Genomic DNA, 15,780 nt, shown 5'->3' on the forward strand with positions numbered 1-15,780 from the left:
ACAGTGTTGAGCAAACACCACCTCCATGTAGTTGCAAAGTATTTTCATTACCCCCCAAAAGGAAAACCTGAACCCCCAAACAGCCCCTCTCCACCCACCCCTTCCTGGCATTTATTTGAGTGTGTGAGGTGCTTAGAAGCTGGTTTGGGATGGGGGAGAGAAACAGGAGGCGTCAGGAGGCAGATGTGAGTGCGGCAGGAAAGTGTGGGGAGAGGGGATATCTCCGGATTTAATGTGGAGAGAAGATCTAGAGACCCGACAGTTACATACTACATGGTAGGAAGGTCTTTCCTATCTGATGGGAAATAAAGGGGAAAACATGATCAGCCCTGAGAGGAGTTAATCAGCTGTGCAGACCAATGGTTCTCAAGCTGGACAAATGCCAGACACACCTGGAGGGTTCATCACTTAAAGTCACAGGTTCCCAGGTCATGCTGCTGCTGGATGGGGGGGGGGGGTGCATTATTGTGCACCATTGTTTGCAGGTGCTGGCTGGCCTCCCATGTACTCCTTCCTCATCATCTCCAAGGGAATTAGATTCTCCAAGTTATGTTTTTGTCTCAGGGGCAAGCTTTTCAATCACAAGAAGCTGCAGAGAAATGAAAAGCCATAGTTGGGGGGGGGGGGCAAGGGGTGGGGAGGGGTGGCATCAGTCCTGCTGAAATCCTCCCCATCCCCCTGCCAGGCAGTTTTATTATCAGAAACTCTGCTTTGTTCATGCTAGTACCTGCAGGCTCATCCGTTGCCATGGAAACTGCTGGCTATGTGGGAGGGGAAGAGCAGTGGATCTGACTGGAACTCTCCAGGCTGTAGAGGTAAACAGGTATGGGTTTTAAAAATATATATATATATTTATATATTTTTATATAAATATAAATATATATTATATATTATTTTTATTTTATATATTTATTATATATTATTTTATATAGTATATATTTTATATAAATATAAATATATTTATATATTTTATATATAAACAAATAGATAGATAAATAAATAAATAAATATATCCCAGCATGTAGTTGTGTCTGTATGCTTCTTGAAGGAGAGAATAGCAAATCTGATTATTAGGACACTCCTCACCGAGGGGCAAGGATCCCAGGGGTGGACGTCTGATTCCAGCAGACCTACACCCCTTTAGCTGCCCTCCTTAATTGAATTACAGAAGATAGAACTCAAAACAGTACTTGAGAGCCTTAAACAAGCAAAGATCATGTCAAACAATTGCAACGCAGAAAACATCTCTGGGAGAGGTGATGGACAGCTCGGAGGTGTTATATCTGTAGTACCCTTTTGTGCCTGCCTTCTATTCTGCAATAGTGTTCGTGTTGAAACCTGGGGCCTTGATTCAGTCTCTTAAGTGGCTCCACTATGTACTATTATGTGCATACACCCTATTTCATGTGGCTGTTGTCTGATTGGGAAGAGTGAGACCCCCACCCCCATCGCAGGTGTTTGCTTAGACAGAGCCACTCTAGGGGAGCTGGCCCACAGCGAGTATTTGTCAGATTGTCACTGTTGCTCTGTCCATCCTGGCTTTTGTCTCCTTGCTCACAGATGGAGAGTTTCTCCAGGGTATTTGTCCCGGAATGGACTTAGTGGCTGCTAGAGAATTCATTGTTTCACACTATCCATATGTTTCTGAATCACTTTCTGGATGGCCAGCTTGTTTTCTGTTAAAAGGAAGCTCCATGAGGGCAGAGCCTTGTTCTTTCTTTGGTCCCAAAAGCCTTTGGAGTGTCTACTAGATACAAAATGCTTAATACAGCTTATAGATAAATAATTAACATATAAATAATGAATGAGTGGATCATTTTTGCAAAAAGTTGGTTTGTGGCCTATATGTGGTTTTTTAAATCTTTTTTCATGTAATATGCTCTCATGACATTAAATATTCTTTTAAAAATTGCATTTGCAGGGTACCTGGGTGACTCAGTGGTTGAGCGTCTACCTTCAGCTCAGGTTGTGATCCCGGGATCCTGGGATCAAATCCCGCATTGGGTTCCCCATGGGGAGCCTGTTTCTCCCTCTGCCTGTGTCTCTGCCTCTCTGTGTGTCTCTCATGAATAAATAAATAAAATCTTTAAAAGATAAAAATAAAAACTAAATAAAAATCGCATTTGTTTTTAACAAATGCACTCTAGACATCCTTGGAGATATGTTTCATGTACTTGTTTTTAGTTTCTTGCATTCATAGACAATGTTACCATAACTCCCATGTAGGTGAGTGGCTGGTGTGTGGGTTCAATTGAGCAGGTGTAGATTTCCAGATGTGAAATTATTGGATCAAAGGGTATGTGCATTTTAAACTTCTATGATCATTGCCATAATGTTTGCCAGAAAGGATGAAGCAACATATTCTCTCACAGCTGACTGTGAAGATGTCCACTTTTTCACCCTCTTGTCAATCTTGGGTGGTATCTGTTCTTTTATCTTTGTCTGCCTGCTGGAGAAATGACATCTCATTTCAGTCTCAAAGTCCAGCTTTTGGAGCAGAGACAGGTGTTATTTAACATTGGACTAGAAGTGGATCCAGGTTTTGTGAGGCCTGAAAGCTTTATACTTTGGGAGACCTCCTCTGAGGAAAAGAATACAAAATGACAAATATGAAAACTTGGTGCAGAGGTGAAAATTTATTTAGAATCTGTACAGAAATCACAGCAAATCCCTCACATCACCACTAAGTTGCTCAAATACTATAATGTAGCACAAAGTAAAAAAAATGGCATAAAATGTTATTAATTAGGTGATTGAAATACCCCTGGAATACTTTTTCTCCCACATGGGTTTTATTTTATTTTATTTTATTTTATTTTATTTTATTTTATTTTATTTTAATTACACCCTCATCTGTTATTTCCTCTTCTGAAAATAATTTTATAACAGAATTTTTCTTAGAATAGGAAGATAGTGTAGCCTTTGGCCTAGGATGGTTATACAAAAAGACTTTTCTGAAGTGCCTAAAGGAGTCAGATTCAGCAGCAGAAAGCAGAATGGTGGTGACCCTGGGTGGAGGCCAAGGGGAATTAGGAGTTACTGTTTAAAGAGGACAGAGTTTTAGTTTTGCAAGATGAGAAAGTTCTAGAGGTGAGTAGCACAACAATGTGAATGTACTTACATTGATTAAGATAGTTAATTTTATATTATACATATTGCACCACAGTTAAAAAATTTTTTTTAAATGAGATGAACCTAAAGAGAGAATGTGTCACTGTTGTGAAACACGGAGCCTCGGGTGAAGACCTCAGAACTCGAAGAGGCAGCTCTCTCTGCTGAGATTAGGGGAACAAGAGGCAAATGGTACATTCCTGAATATTTATCAGTGTTTGTGAAGAGAGTTGTTCAAATTTCACAACAGCTGCAAAGCTGCATACTAACCAAGAATGTTGTTCATGATGACTTACAGTCATTTAGAATTTGTTTCACTTTGTTGAATAACATCTCACATAGATGGTTTTCAAGACACAGAAAAGCCTTCCCTTTCTGCCCCCCAAAATCTCTCATGGATTTTTACATTATGACAAACCAAGTAAATCCCCAGCTCACAGTCCCTGCCCCATTCCTGCAGAATCCTAAAGCTGGAGTTACATTTGGTATCTGGCATAGAGCATTTGATTTGCCACTTCCTTCTGTGAACGTTTCCCCGTTATGTTAACGCACTCTTTGTATACAGCTTTGTTTAAATAAGGCACATTTGTTTTCTCACTTTGACTTTTCCCCTAAGTGCTCATGATGAGGATAGTAATAACTCCCATGAAATTTTCGCTAGCTGGAGAATAAATATTCCTTCTTGTCCAGTCCCAGTGCATCTTTATTCGAATAATGTATCATTCGAGTAAACACAGCCTGCTGTGCTCGATGCAAAATCTCCATCATTTGTATATATTTACCCAGTTGGAAAACCTATTTGATAGCAAATAATGCTATTCCAATTGAAAACCTTTTACAAACAAAACAGAGATAGAAATGCTTCGGTGCTCAAAAGGACTAGGCTGGATCACGTGATAAATTCTGTATTGTCACTGCATGTTTTGAGGGAGTCTTTGCAAACACTATCAAGCTCACCCTTTGGGGGAGAAACACACAAAAACCAGTTTTTCAACGTTGTTGAATATTGCTTGTCACAACAGATCACAACAAAAGCTCACGGTCCTTATTACATGCAGCAAATGAAATGAAGTTAGTGTCACCTCCTTCCATGGATTTTTTTTTTTTTTTGCAACCCGAAAGTTACAGGGTTGTGTGTGTGTGTGTGTGTGTGTGTGTGTGTGTGTTTTCTATTGTTTCCATGTTTTTTGCTGCTTTTAATTTCCTATTTGGAAGAGTCCTGTTTCTTGTAACGAGAAAAAAAATGCCTTGTGCAGTTGTTTTCACAATCTTGTCTTTTTGGCTGGCATGGTCCTTTTCCTTATCACTATTCTAACAGTGGTTTTAGTTACTTTCCTATTTTGAAGCCCCTGCCAGTCTTCTTTCTTTCAGATTGATATTTGGCGTCTGTGAGCATACTTCCTTTTTTTTCCTTTGGCACATTTGAAATCTAATGCGATTGATAAAAAACATGTACAAATTTGCTTTGGAATTAAATCATACAAGTGCAGCTGCAATGCTTTTCCCAATTGCCAGTATGTTGTATTGGATGGTGCTGAACAGCTGCGCCATGAGATAACTGTTTCGTTGTTGCAAGTGATGAGCGGTTGATGGATGTGTGTGGGGATCGTGTCATTGAGGTGTCTTCTTCTTCTTCGGGTAACCTCTCTGTACCAAAGGGTACACTTTGGCTGGAGCCACAGATTCCCTCAGGAGCAGATGTCCCAAATATCCATCTCCACGTTTTCACTACCAGCCTCCCATGCTGTTTGTCCATCAGGGATGACCCCAGTTAGACAGGGATTCTGCTAAAATCTACACCATACTTTCCTGAAATGTTCTAATGTTAAACACTGCCCTATGAGCTCATTGTTGGTGGAGAAGAATTTGTGACTTGACCAGGCAATAGTGAGAAGGGGTCCTCCAACTTACAAATGTTATACTTCGTGTGTTTAGAAAAATTTTCCAGGCCGGCTTCTGCTTTGTACATTTCAAACCTTATTTCTTCCCCACGGTTCTCATAATTCTGGTGCTCTGCACCACGAGATGTGTTCCTACTGTGATAAGCATCTTTGTGCATCAATGTAGGGTTAGTGCAATATAGTATTTCTGGAGTGATTCTGACCCCAGGATGGCTACTAAAAACTTTATAGTTATTGATAGACATGTATACACTATTATACATAAGACTAAATATAACTATATGTAGTTACATAGATATAACCTTATCTATGTCCATACATATACACATATACATATATGTATGGATATATAACCTTATATATGTAATATATAACCTTATAATAAAGAATAATACAGAAATAGGATTGTTAGATAAAAATGTGAATTTCAGGGACGCCTGGGTGGCTCAGTGGTTGAGCGTCTGCCTTTGGCTCAGGGCGTGATCCCAGATTCCAGGGATTGAGTCCCACATTGGGCTCCTTGCATGGAGCCTGCTTCTCCCTCTGCCTATGTCTCTGCCTCTGTGTGTGTGTGTCTCTCATGAATAAATACATAAAATCTTTATTTAAAAAATGTGAATTTCAAAAAAAAATGTGAATTTCAAAAAAAATGTGAATTTCAGATTAATGGTGAATGCCTTTTCAGCATAGTTATATACTATACTAAATATCCTAACTATTGCATGGGACAGATTTATACTAAAAGTTATTTATTGTTTATCTGAAATCTAAATTCAACTTAGTATCCTGGATTTTTACTTGCTAAATTTTGCCACCCTATACATGCATATATTCCACAAAATCTGCCCCCTACTCAAATTGCCTATAGCTATGTCTTCAAAAATACCTATGACCACCCCAGTATCATCAAACACGAGGTTTTTGTTGTTGTTGTTCTAAGGAAGGAGATAACAAAGTAGAAAGGATGGTGATTTCAACCAATTGCATTTAAAATATTTTGCAAACTTTACATAAACACCTTGCTAGACTGTTGGAAGGGGCGAGAAAGAAAACTTGAAGTTTAACCTTCCCTGGAAATCTGTGAACAGACATTTTGAGTCCCTCTCTCTCTTTTTTTCTATTTTGGTTTTTGTAGTGGGTTGAATAATGCTGCACCTGCCCCCTGAAATTCATGTCGACCCAGAACCTCAGAATGTGACCTTCTTTGGAAGTAGGGTCTTTGCAGAAGTCATTAACCAAGTGTCTTGAGATGAAATGACCCTGGGTTTAGGGTGGATGCCCTCATAAGAGAAAGACTTAGACACACAGAGACGCAGAGATGAGAGGGGATGGGGCAGAGATTGCAGTGGGGTGTCTGACAGAAAGGCAGCCAGGAGCCACCCAAAGCCACAGAGGCTGGACGGGTCTCCCGGAGGGCCTTCAGAGGGAGCCCTGTCCTCTGACACCTTGGTTTTGAACTTCTGGCCTCCAGGCAGTGGTGGAGTCAACCTCTGTAATTCTAAGCAACCCGGTCCATGTTAATTTGTTACAGCAGCCCCAGACAACTAATATGTTGTGCAACTACTTCTTATTAATCTGTGAGAGGAATTGACATAACTAGTGATTAGTAGTAGGGATTGGACCATCATAGGTGTGTCGGAAAAAGCTCTACCTGGTCACTTAAATATTTCCTGTGGTGGGTGCATCAGTATGCTATGGCCACCATAACAAAGCACCTCGGACAGGGAGCTGGAACAACAGAAATTTATTTCACTCAGTTCTGGGAGCTGGAAGTCTGAGGTCAGGATATCTGCAGGGTTAATGTCTCCTAAGGATGTGAGGGAAGGGTCTGTTCCAGGCCTCCCCCTCAGCTTGTAGATGACTGTCCTCCCCCTGTGCAGTTCATGGTCTGTGCTCTTGTACATGTGTTCAAACGTTCCTCTCCTTACAAGGACACCAGACATGTTGGATTAGGATCCACTTAAGGACCTCACTTTAACTTCATTACCTCTGTGAAGTCCCTGTCTCCACATATGGTGGAAGTACTGGAGGTTTGGATCTTGACATGATTTTTTTTGGGGGGGGGGCAGGGGGGAGTTACAATTTAACCCATAACAGCAGGATTTTCAATTTTATGTTGTCAGATTGAATGTAGGTTTTTCTTGTCTGTTGGTTTTTCCACTGGGTTTAGTGAGGTCTTCTCTAACCCATGATTATAAAACCCTTTACCCATGTTTTTTTGTGCTGTGTTTTCCAAGCATTGCCTCCCCACCCCTCGCCTCTGCCCTGCAGAGCTGCAGAGCCCCAGGACTAAAGGGAGTGAGGGGCTTGTAGACCTGATGGGAAATGACCAGCTGGGAAAGGAAACCCACCATCCTGAGAAGAAGCCTTTCAAATATCCCCCCTTGGCCCAGGTACCAAGTCAAACAACCCCCCGTGGAACCTCCCCCTGACTCATGAACCACACGCTGGACTGGATCCCCCTGATATGCACATCCCCATCCAAATGAGAAGGGATTGGTTTTCTCAGATATCAGTCAGTGTGGCCTCTATCCTGAAGATGTCCATTTCTAAACATCATCAGCTTCAACACCAGGCATCTGAGAGCAGGTTAGATCTCTGGGCTCTCTTGTCAATGAGTTTTCTGTGATGATAGTTTGAGCTGACCATGGGACTTGGTTGCCACGAGTACCTGTGTGTGCAGCATTTTAAATTCTCCTGTAGCAGGACCCCTGGGTAGCTCAGTGGTTGAGCATCTGCCTTCAGCTCAGGTCATGATCCTGGGGTCCTGGGATGGAGTCCCTCATTGGGCTCCCTGCACGAGAGCCTGCTTCTCCCTCTGCCTATGTCTCTGCCTCTCCTTCTGTGTGTGTCTCATGTATAAATAAATAAAATCTTAAAAAAAGAAAAAAATGTCACGTAGCATGCTAACCTCTTCACAATGAGCCTGTCTGACCAAGCCTAGTAATACTTTAAATCAACAGTGAAAATTCTACTTTTATTATACTTTTTAAAAATGTATAAATGTACAAACATACATATTCAGATTTCCCTGTGTTTTTAAATTTCTTTTGGTTTTGTGTTTGCTCCTCGCCAGGTAAGGATTTCCTTGCCACTCTGAGGTTGATCTGTGGGTGGGAGATGGAGAATCCCAGGGGGCAGGTGGCCAGGGCTAGATCATATAATTCCCAGGGGTAGCAGGGGCTGGTCGAGACATGCTTGGTGGTGGCGATGACTGTACCCTCACCAGAATAATTTTGTGGTTGCTTGTGATTTTCATCTGACTACAGGACCTTCCTACAGGCACGTTTTAAAATGTAGGCTTTATTATTCTTGTATGGGAAAGCAAATACATTCTTCCAGTTTCCCCAGCCTTCCAAAGGCTGGTGAGAGAGAATAACATTTATTGAGTACTTATTGTGTGCTAATCATTTTGCATGCCCTAAGTGGTTCCTGTAAGCCTCAAAATCACTTGTAATGAGTGGGTTGCTCCAAGAAGAAAGGTGTGATGTGAGTGTCACTAACCCAGAGCCAGCACACAGTAGTTGTGCCATTAATGTGAATCATTGGCAATCTGAAAATTTCACCTCTTAATTAATGGACTCCAGAGTCAGTACCATGACCTGCGAGGACCCTGCCTGCAGCCCCTGCCTTGTGTCTTGTCCATCCCCAGCTCCGGGTTTTTGTCTGTAGCTGACTTCCTGACAACTGGCTTGCCCTTGAAACATGCTCCTGCCCTGGGGCCTTTGCACCTGCTGTGTGCTCTCATAGCTGGCTTCCTCCTTTTGTTCCACCACCCTACAGATATTCCCTGATTTCCTTGTGTAAAACATCACACCTCATGTCACTCTCTCTCCTGTGACCCCCAATTTAGTGTTGACCTTAGGGACTCATCATCCCAACATCATTTTATATTTTTGTTTACCTCCTACCTCCTCTACCAGAGTGTAAGTTCCAAGAGATCAAAGGCTTCTCTTGGTGGCTTCAGCAAATCACCTAATAGAGACTCTGTGGAAACTCATTTAGCAAATAGTGAATAAAATGAAACTTTCTGAATGCAACAGTATTTCTCCAGGGCAGAAACTCTGCCTGTTTTGGATGTTTTTGTAATTCCTGCTCCTAGCTCTGAGGCCGGCAAATACAAGAGGCTCAAGCCTTTATTACATGAGTAAATGCATGAATGTATGAAATGTGGAATAGGTAATTCATATCACTGGAGCTTTCAAGAGACTTATGATTTCTTTTTTGTTTGTTTGTTTTAAAGTTTTTATTTAAATTCCAGTTGGTTAGGGCAACTGTGTGGCTCAGTGGTTGAGCATCTACCTTTGGCTCAGGTCATAATCCCAGGATCCTGGGATCGAGTTCCACATCAGGCTCCCTGAGGGGAGCCTCCTTCTCCCTCTGCCTGTGTCTGCCTCTTGCTCCATGTCTCTCATGAATAAATAAATAAAATCTTTAAAAAAATAAATTCTGGTTAGTTAACACACACATACTCTAATACTGGTTTCAGGTGTACAATGTAGTGATTCAACATGTCCATACATCACCCCTGCTCAATACAAGGGAGACTCGTGATTTCTAGCAGAGTATGCTGAGACCCCAGAGAAGCCAATTTTGTTGTCTTTTGCACATACCCTGTCTGATGATGCAGTTTTTCATGCACAAATGCTATGTAAGAGGCATGGATGAGGCGTTGTCTGCTAGGTCTTTTCCTAGTCCACCTCATCCCCCAGCCAGTCTGTTTTGTTTTAGTTGCTTCTCTTTGTTCATCCAGGAGCATCAATGTGATGCCTCACTGCAGGGCCTGCTCAGGCTGTTGCCATGGAAACCGTAGCTAGGGTAGGCCGGGGAGCCAGAGTCTAGAATTTTCCAAGCTCTAAAGGTGAATGCATGTGGCTTCAAAAACATCTCAGCACTCTCTGGACCTGGCCTGTCGAACACAGTAGCCACTGTCCTTGTGGCTTGCACTTGGACTTGCGGTGTGCCTGGTCATTGCAAAATACACACTGGATTTCCAGGAGTTAGTGTAAAAATTTTTTTTACATACCTCATTAAAAATTTTTTGTATTGATGGGACCCCCGGATGGCTCAGCAGTTTAGTGCCTGCCTTTGGCCCAGGGCGTGATCCTGGAGTCCTGGGATCGAGTCCCACGTCAGGCTCCCTGCATGGAGCCTTCATCTCCCTCTGCCTGTGTCTCTGCCTCTCTCTCTCTGTGTCTCTCATGAATAAATAAAACCTTTAAAAAAAATAAAAATAAAAATAAAATGAAAGTGGTTGCTAGGAAATATAGTTATATATGTGGCTTGAATATTTCTATTTATATTGGATAATGCTCTTCTAGGGTACATGTAACTGAGTAAATGAATGATATTTGGTCAAAACTGGGATTATTACTCATATACCATTTTATATCCTGCTTTCCTTCTCAATATATCTCTTAAATGGCTAATTGAATATCCTAGTTGAAAGGATGTATAGACAAGGACACCTTGGTGGTTCAGAAGTTGAGTGTCTGCCTTCAGCTCAGGGCATGATCCCGGAGTCCTGGGATCAAGTCCCATATCGGACTCCCTGCAGGGAGGCTGCTTCTCCCTCTGTGTATCTCTCTGCCTCTCTCTCTGTGTGTCACTCATAAATAAATAAATAAATAAATAAATAAATAAATAAATAAATAAATAAATATCTTTTTAAAAAGGGGGGGTGTATAGACATAATAATCTTCAGTAGTGAATTAAATTGGGGGTTAAGTACAGGTTGTCAGCCCAGGCATTAAAATACCATATATATATATTTTTTTAAGATTTTATTTATTTATTTATTCACGAGAGACACAGAGAGAGGCAGAGACAGAGGTAGAGGGAGAATCAGGGAGCCTGATACAGTACTCAATCCCAGGACTCTAGGATCACGACCTGAGCCAAAGGCAGACACTCAACCACTGAGCCACCCAGTCATCACTCATTGATATTTTTTAGAAGGAGACACCTTTTCCTGCCCCCCATGGAGACAGGCAAAGCTTCCTGACTTTCACATTGAGCCCATTCCCAGAAACTGTATGGCTGAATCAAAGCAAATTTGTGCACACTTGCTGCTCTGCTACATCTTGCTAAAATAGTTGAATAGAGGCAGCGCCTACCCAGATTCCCTCTGGCCTCAACCGAAGGGGTCCATTCCCTCCCACTCTTGCCAACTCTGGGTGTCATCACTCTCAGTGTCCAGGTTTCATTTGGTTTTCTAAGTTGTGGTAGAATCCATGTAAAGTAAAAAGTCCCCTCTTAACCATTTTTAAGCGCACAATTGGGAGGCATGAAGCACATCCACACTGTGCGACCATCAGCACCATCCATCTCTGGAGCTCTTTTCCTCTTGCAAAAATAAAACTCAGTACCCATTCAATGTTAAGTCCCCAGTCCCCTGTCCCTAGCCCCTGGCGACCCCCTCTCTGCTGTCTCCATGTGACCTAGGCTGCCCTAGATATCTCACATAAATGGAATCATGCAGTCTTTGTCTTTGTGTGACCAGTTAATTTCACATAGTATAATGTCACCAAGCGTGTATATACTGCTTCTGGTTTATCCCCTCATCTGTCGATGGACAGACTCTTGGTCTGTTTCTCCCTTTTGGCAGCCACTCTGGATGCACACCAACTTCCAGTTTTGCAGCGCAAGGATGTTGGAATATCCTTTCATGTTTCTCAAAACTTTTGCATTTTCTCTGTCATGACCTGCCCATTGTAGTCCCTTTTCTCCTGATTTGCTGTTCACCTTTTCTGTGTGGATCCATTGGCACTTTTTGGGTAATATCAATAGAATTACTTAGATTTTATGTGATACAATGATTTCACCCAGTTGGATACTGGGATGGGGGTTTCAGGTTCTTATATTGTGAGTGTTTATGTAATAAGGTTTAACACTCTTTCATTCTGTGTTTGTTGATATTTGGACTGTCTTGAATCAAGCACCCCCTAACCTATGATTGCAGAAATATTCTCCTGTATTGCGCTGGGCTCAGAAAAGAACTCTTCTCTCTCTGTGTAGACCCTGCCCTCTTTACTGTGCTCAGAAACTCTGGTCCTCATTAAGCCCCGAGACCTCAGTGTTACAGAAGGGATCTGGGCCAGATCTGAATTCAGTTAAGAGACACACATCTAAGTGGAAATTTGTGGTCCTGGAAAAGAAGGAGTTTGGATGTTGCTTCCTGGCCCAATCATCAGATTATATTTTAGTTCAAGGACTCACCATGGTTCATTAGCTCAGTGCTCGGCTAGAAACCAAACAATACATACATTTCCTCCCTAGCAGGAAGCGGTTGGATTTCTTGAAAACAGCTCCACATTGACCTCTGTTCCAAAGTCATGGGTTTCCAAATCATGAAAATACTTAACACTAGCTCTCCTTTTCCTAGACTCTACCCTTCCATGTTCTTTCTCAGCTTCTCTGTCACCTGAGCCTCATCATTTTCCGATGGACCAAGTGCCTGTCTTGGGTGCTGGCAAGACTGGTGCTTGTGTGTGCACACTGCAGATTTTTATACACAATAGCCATCTGGTTCCAGATATGCTTGGTTAAACCACATTACACAGTGCATTGAAGTCACAGCCATGTCAACGAGAAGAATTTTGCTTCTATTCCTTTGTCTACACACACATACACACACACACATGCACACACACACACGCAGAAACATATGCACATATGTTCAAAGAAATCATTTGCATTTTCCTAAAGACTGCTTGTGAGAGTCAGAGCATCTGGAAAATGAATGCTAGCAGCAGGGGCTAGAGGCAGCCCCTCCCCAGCTGGAATGCATCCTCCACCTCCCCAAGTGCTGCCTTTGTAGAAATTCTGGAGTACCGGACAGTCTGCAGGTCAGGGGGGCACCAGGTCTTTGCTTATGGAACAAAGGGAATCCACTAAAGTGATTTAAGCAGAGGACAGATGCAGCATTACTTTCCTTTGGGATCTGTTATGTCTCAGGGCAGTGAAGAAGCAGGAGATGTTTATATTTATTATTAAATATTAATATCTATGTACACATGTGTTTACATATACATACATATATGTAATCAATAATTGGTTAGTGTGAACATTGTTAGGGCTTCAGACTTCAGTGATCAGATTTTCTTCCATAACCAGACAGTCCAGTGAAAAACACACATTATATTTTGCTGCATTTTCCAGGCTTTTTCTCCATGTCCACCTCCACATAAAGTTTCATATGAAATTGGCATGATTCTTTGAGTCTGACATCTTTTTTATGTTATTTGTGAGTATTTCCCTGTCATGAGATACACTCTAAAATTTGACTTTATTTTGAGAAAGAAAAAGAGCTTGACGGTTTGTCCTCCCCCCCCCCACCATCTTATTTTATTGTTGTGAGGACACTTAATGCGAGATCTACCCTCTTAACGTGTTTTTAAGTGCACAACACAGTCCTGTGGACTAAAGCTTATTCCTCTTGCTTGAGTGAAATGGACTATTTGCTTCTGTTTAGAAAAACACTCTGTGTTATAGACCCGACTGCCATTTGTTATTTTAGAAATAAGGCTGCTGAATCCATTATTACAGTAATCTGGCACATTTGGCCCAGTTTCCATTGAGGAAAAATTCCTAGATGTAGAATTGAGGAATGGGTCAAGGAAATGAAATTTTGTACAAATTAACAAATGGCTCACCACCTCCTGACAGGGGAGGACCAGGATCCGGTCTATTTGCTTGGTCTTGAGGACCAAGAGTGGGGGTATTGAAGCTAAGATGAAGACTGGTCCAGATGGCGGTGGCCTAGACCAGGGCGGCTGCCAACTATGAGCAGTGACCCATAGGAGATGACAGAGCTTTACATGGCACTAGACCAAGGGACAGCCAGGAGGGCTTCTGTTCCTGAATCCCTTGGAGCATTCACTCAAGTGACCTCGGGTTCTGGTAAGCCCTTAGGCCGGCATCGCACCCTAATCTGTCTTCTAATACAGGAGCTAAACATCTAGCCAGAGTCCAAATACATCCAATTAAACAATTAGGTAAGAGAACCACTTAGCATGACCTACTGATTCAGAAATTCTGGGAGAGGAGCCCATCACTTTCAGCTCTAACAAGGCCCCTAGGGTTCTGATGTCCATCAAGTTTGAGAATCTCTGGTCTAGATAAGAGCCTTTCTCTACTGGGATTCCTCATGTGAACCACATAACTAGGAAAGTGGTGTTGTTCACACTCACTGTTTCCCAATCTCAAGGATGCTACAACCCAGAAACTATTCTAGGTTCAGAGGAGAAAGGCCATAGATCATATTCTGTGACACCTGAGGACATGGAGTCAGAGAGTCAGAGAGGACAAGAAAGCAAAGGAGAATCACCCATGGTGTAGATGGAGATGTGTTCTAGAGAGGAGGCTTGCTTTGCTGTTGACAAAGATCGATTTTGAAATTCATGAAGTTGGAAATCCAAACACACATCTGGTATAGAACATGATGGGATTCGGGAGGGGGATCAGGGCTGGGGATAGAAATGTGGGGTCTCCAGGAGGAGTGGAGCCAGGGAGAGGAGGGCATGGCTCAAACTGAGGAGGGGAGAGCCAAGCAGCTGCCCAAGTTTTGAGGAACTCAACAGGAAGATCTTTCCCACCCAACAGGAAAGTGGGATATGATCAGGGAACTAATATTAATCTGAAGTCACCACCCAGCAGAGCACAGCAGTGGTCCCCAAACTTCACTGTGCCCAAGAAGCATCTGGAAATTGGGCTAAAATGTAGATTCTGACTCAGTAGGTGTATTCGCCTGCTCCAGCTACCATCATGAAATATCGCAGGTCCAGAGGCTGGAAGTCCAAGCAGGGATAGATTTCCAACAGGATTGTTTTCTGCTAGCCCTCCAACCTTGGGTTACAGTTTAGAGCCCCACTCTTATGATTTTATTTAAATGTATTCCCTCCTTGGATGCTTGGGTGGCTCAGCAGTTGAGCATCTGCCTTTGGCTCAGGGTGTGATCCTGGTCCCAGGACTGAGTCCCGCATCGGGCTCCCTGCGTGGAGCCTGCTTCTCCCTCTGTCTCTGCCTCTCTTTCTGTGTCTTTCATGAATAAATAAATAAAATCTTAAAAAAAAATGTATTCCCTCCTTACAGGGCCCATTGCCAAAGACAGTCACACTGGGGATTAGGGCTTTGACAGAGATGAATTTCAGGAGACACAACTCGGTTCATCACAGTAGGTCTGGGGTGTAGGGGTGCTGAGGTCCTCCATTTCTGCAAAGCCCACCAGGGGATACCCATGCTGCTGGTCTGTGGAGCACAAGTGAGTGGCGAGGGGAAGACTAATCATTCTCAAAGTGTTATAAGCGGATCATCCAAGTGTCACCTGGGAACCTGTTAGTAATGAGATTCTTGGGTACCACCCAGATATATGGCATCCGAAAGACTGGGCAATCCGGATGCCCCCTCCAGCCTTGTGTCTCCCACCCTCCACACTCATCCTGCCTTAGTCATGATTTTCCCTGGGCAGAAGGCATTTGCAGTTAATGAGAAGCTGAAAATAAGGATGCAGAGACCCCAGTTTGGAGGGCGTTGATTCTGAAGACAGAGCTGGGCATGAACCCCTGCTGGGGGGGACAGTGGGCTCCAGCCCACCCTGAAGTCCCCGCCTTCTTCCCACCAGAGATGCTCAGGAGCTCTGCTCTGCTCTCCCTTTCCCCTGCCCAAGAGCAAGAGGGGGAGAGGTGGCTCTGGATGTTGTCATGGAAACGTCAGTTCAGGCCCAGTTGGAGGGAGGGGGTGCCGAGGAAAGAGCTTTTGAGACTGGAAT

The sequence above is a fragment of the Vulpes lagopus genome, chromosome 2, assembly GCF_018345385.1.
Source record: "Vulpes lagopus strain Blue_001 chromosome 2, ASM1834538v1, whole genome shotgun sequence".
Taxonomy (NCBI): domain Eukaryota; kingdom Metazoa; phylum Chordata; class Mammalia; order Carnivora; family Canidae; genus Vulpes; species Vulpes lagopus.